This window comes from Corylus avellana, chromosome ca1 (genome assembly GCF_901000735.1).
Source record: "Corylus avellana chromosome ca1, CavTom2PMs-1.0".
NCBI lineage: Eukaryota > Viridiplantae > Streptophyta > Magnoliopsida > Fagales > Betulaceae > Corylus > Corylus avellana.
Window position 1 is genome coordinate 15795438 of NC_081541.1, and position 5000 is coordinate 15800437.

The window sequence follows — 5000 nt, forward strand, 5'->3', positions numbered from 1 at the left end:
TGAAAATGCGAAAGTCCATTCATGCTTACCATATCATGCTTTCTTTTCGGAGAGTGGAAAACAAGAAAAAATCTTAATGTCTGATTTTTTGCCGAAACAACCTTCATGAGATCAATATAGGACTTTTTGAGTAAGACAAAAAAAGATAATTCTAATTTTAAGTCGTTCTAGGTCACGAAAATACGTAAGTTCATTAATGGTTACAGTATGCATTTAGGCCGAAAGATTGACTGTTTAAATCTTTAATGCGAACACTGTCGCCATTACAACCATAAATTCAATTTAGGGTTCGTTTGGTTGGAGTAGGTCCGTAAAATGAAAAGATTATTTTTGTAAAATAATTATTCTTTTATTTGATAAATATCTATTTTTAGGGAATGACTACTTCCTTTCTATTCCTCTAAAAATATTAGAAGAATAACTATTCCTAAAGAAAATGGACAACATTTTAAAACCCATATTGTGTTTTATTTTCTTTCCTATTTATTTATTTTTCTTAAAAAAACCTAAAACATTGAATAATATGGGTAGCCAACCAACCCAATGGGTGGTCGTTACTCATAGCAAAACTAGATGTATTTGGAGGTGGCCAAGACCACTCCAATGAATTCGTACGATTTAGATTTAGTTTTAGTTTTATTTTTACTTTTTTAAAAATAAAATTAGGACCACTTAGCATACGTTCTTTTCGGAGGTAAGAAAACAAGAAAAAACATGAGCCTGAATGTCCGATTTTCGGCCTAAACAATCTGAATGAAATAAATATTGGACTTTCTGAGCTAGTAAAAAAAAAAAAAAATCGAATTTTCGATCCGAATTTTACGGTAGCATACGTTCTTTGCAGAGGTAGGAAAACAAGAAAAAACATGAGCCCGAATGTTCGATTTTCAGCGGAAACAATCAGAATAAACTAAATATCGGACTTTCTGAGCTAGACAAAAAAAAAAATTCGAATTTTCGTTCGTTCCGGGTCATGAAAATACGAACGTTCATGCTTACCTTCTCAGATGTAGGAAAACAAGGGAAAACACAAGCCCAAATGTCCGATTTTTGGCTGAAATAAATCTGAATGAGATAAATATCGGACGTTTGGAGGTAGTAAAAAAAACAAATTTGAATTTCAGGTCGTTCCAAGTCACGGAAATGAGAAAGTTTTATTTATGCTTATGGTAGCATGCGTTCTTCTCGGAGGTAGGAAAACAAGAAAAAACACGAGCCTAAATGTCCGATTTTCAGCCGAAACAATGTGAATAAGATAAATATCGGACTTTCGTATCTAGTCAAAAAAAAGAATTCGAATTTTCGGTCATTTTGGGTCACAAAAATGTAAAACTTCATTAATGCTTACGGTAGCATACATTTTTCTCGAAGGTAGGAAAGCAAGAAAAACCATGAGCCCTAATGTCCGATTTTCGGCCGAAACAATGTGAATGAGATAAATATCGGACATTCCGAGCTAGTCAAAAAAAAAAAATTCAAATTTTTGGTTGTTCTGGGTAACGAAAATGCGAAATTTCATTTATCCTTACAATAGCTAGCGTTCTTCTAGGATGTAGGAAAGCAAGATAAAACACAAGTACAAATGTCCGATTTTCGTCCAAAAAAAATATGAATGAGATAAATATTGGACTTTTTGAGCAAATCGAAAAAAGAAATTCGAATTAAGCTTGGGACACCTTCCAAATGTTCTATAATGAAGTTATAAACACACAATGGGCAATGGGCACCGGCAAAAAAAAAATTTGCTCGGTGTCGACTCGTTTTGGCATGCCATAGCACGCACCAAGCCATGCAATGGCACCCATCGAGGCACTGAAGCAAACATGTGATTTTAAGCTTGGGACACCTTCCAATTCTCTTATAATGAAGTTATAAATAGACTTTGGGCAATTCGCATGGGCAAAAAAATTAGGCCTGGGTATCGGTCAAAACGGTCCGGTTAAGGACCTTATCGGTTATTAACCGATAATTTTCGGTTAAACGGTTAATTAACCGATATCAAACCAATAAGAATTTTAACCGATAATTTCGGTTAAAACGGTACACGGTTAAACGGTCCGGTTAAACCGGTTAAACCGGTTAACCGATTAATTCCCTCCTCCCCACAGGTCTGGTTTTTTTGGATCTCGTCAGTTTAATTTGGGATTAGTTTGTTATAATTTATGGTTTTTGTATAATGAAATTAAATGTGTTGAAGCCTGAAGTCTTCCGGTTTTGAATTAAATTTGGTGATTGAAGAGCCAAGAAAGCTGTTTACCACTTTACCATGTGGTATTGTACAAAGATTCTGGAAATATTCATGTTAGGAGCCAAATTGAAAATTGATCATGTGAAGGCCCATGAGATATAGAAATTCACCAGAAAAAGAAAGCCAATATATACACCAGCAAAAGAAATTCTTACAAGAAAAATTTCAAAACAGGAACTCTATCAGGTTCCATAATCCAGCGCCAACAGAAACCATCAAATGCAAAGAAATCTCATCAAATGCCAATGCCATCACTTAAAAAAAAAAACATCAAACCTACCCAAACTCAAATTAAAATAAAATTCAGTAATGAATAATAAACAAAGTATTAACTAATTAAAGTCACTTAGCAAAAGGAAAATAAGTCATGGGCAACACCATTACACAAATATAAAAGCGAGAAAACATAAAGATAGTGATCAATATGGAAAAACATCAACATCAACACGGTTACACAATAATTTCCTTGAGCCACCTCAAACATAGATTATCTTCAATTCCTTGAATTTGCTTCCTTCAATAATCCAACAAATCAAAACATAAATAAAGTGAATCGCTATTAGTAATTAATATTAAAGAATAAGAAATAAATATCAAATAAGAAAAAAATAAGATGCAAAAAACTTACCAAATACTTTAAACAAAACATTACCCCGCAAAGTTCATCCATTGGACCATTAAGCCTTAATTCGCGTCAAATGTGAGGGAATTAGACAAAATTTCTACCACAATGAAATTTTTAAAGGATTAGTAAAAATAATTTAATCAAATAATTAGAATAATAAATAAATTTGAAGTTAACAAATATTACCCGACTCAAGCTTGTAGCTTTCTTCATCTTCAACATTAGGCAAGAGTGACTCAACGTACTGAAAATTGGGAGAAGATCTCAACCAATTTTGACAACAAATAAGAGCTTCCACTGTTTTCGGAGCCAAAGAACTCCGAAAAGGATCTATGATGCGACCTCCGGTGCTAAAGGCCGACTCAGAAGCAACAGAAGTAAGTGGAATTGCCAGGACATCTCGTGCTATCTCGGCGAGAACCGGAAACTTTACCTTATTTACCCTCCACCACCACATTAAAATATCAAAGTTGTCACTTGGAGTCTCCACCTCTTCTGTATAATATTGCTCTATCTCTGTCCGACACATCATCACATTTTTGGACGCCCGAAATGAATGGTAAATAGCTAAAGCATCTTTCTTATTAGTACCCACACACACACCTTCGGAACTTGTGCAACTACGCTCTTCATTTCCAAACCTAGCCCCACTTTCATTATTAGCATATTGCTCATATAACCGGCTCAAGACATTCTTCAATTTGATAACAATTTCTTTTGCTTTTTCTAGACCCACATTCGTTTGGAACCAAAATTCCAAGACATTTATCTTGTAACGTGGATCAAGCACCGAAGCAACAAACAACAAGGGATTAATAGCCAAAAAATTTCCCCAATACTTATCATATTTCTCTTTCATTTGCATTGCCATGGTACTCAATGAATAATCATTACTTCCACAATACTCATCCAAACAATGATAATCCAAACAATGATAAACATTTTGAAGAATACCAAAAAACAAGTTAGAAGTTGAGTACAAGGAACCCGACATTTGAATTGTTTCGTCATAAAACACACGCAAGAATTTAACAATGTGTCGAATCTTATTCCAATCATCTTCATTTGGAGCCCCCAACACATCCCTCCCTCCACAATCATCATTCAAATAATGTACAAAATTCGAATCTTCATCTAACATAAGATTAAATGCCCTTTCATACTTTTGTGCCGCCTCCAACATGGTATAAGTAGAGTTCCATCTAGTGGAAACATCAAGAGTCAAGGAAGACCGACACCCAAGATTCTTTCTTTCTACACAAGACTTAAAGATGGCTAATCTTTGGGGGGATCCCTTCACATATTTCACCATATTTCGGACCCTTTCAATTGAATCATGTGCACCCTTCATACCCTCCTTCACAATTAAATTTAGAATATGGGCACAACACCTCACATGAACAAACTCATGGCGACAAATAACATCATTATTGGACATATTTCTTTTACCAAACTCACTAATTGCTTTATCATTAGCACTTGCATTGTCAAGTGTTATCGCCAACACACGAGTAATCCCCCATTCCACCAAACATTGCTCTATTTCCTTAGTAATTGTTATTGCCTTGTGATCCGACACTTGGCGAAATGCCAATATTCTTTTTTGATATTTCCAAGTAGAGTCAATGAAATGTCCTGTTACAACCATGTAATTCATATTCTGAATTGAAGTCCAAGTGTCAGTTGTCAAACAAACCCTTTGACCAACCATCATCAACTTCTTTTTGATTATTTCTTTTTTGGTCATAAACAACTTAACACAATCTTTCATCACTGTATAGCGAGAAGGAAGCTCAAAACGAGGCTCAAGAACCTTAAACATTTTCCTAACACCCATCTTCTCCACAATTGAAAAGGGAAATTCATCAACAATGATCATTTCACAAAGAGTCTCCCTAATAAGTTTTTCAGAATACTTCCCAACAATTAGGTTATTACCAATACTACCATCACTCTGACTCTGCCCAGCCATAAAGGTGAATTTAGATTGAGAGCCATCTGTTTTTGCTTTTAAGCTCTTATACTTTTGGCATTTTTTGAAATGGTACAACATGCTAGAGGTGCCATTATTTGTCCCATGACATTTATACTGAGCCCCACAATAGTTACAACTTGCAATAGGAGCCT

The 5000-nt window shown here is 34.8% G+C and overlaps 1 long non-coding RNA gene across 1 annotated transcript; it reads right to left on the reverse strand.

Annotated features, from left to right (window-relative positions):
- Window positions 1-2598: 2598 nt before the first annotated feature.
- LOC132168001 (uncharacterized) lies at window positions 2599-3316 on the reverse strand. Its single transcript, XR_009438741.1, has 3 exons — window positions 3060-3316; window positions 2877-2970; window positions 2599-2762 (listed from the first exon to the last, which is right to left on the reverse strand). It is a non-coding gene; the product is annotated as an uncharacterized LOC132168001 (long non-coding RNA).
- Window positions 3317-5000: the final 1684 nt, after the last annotated feature.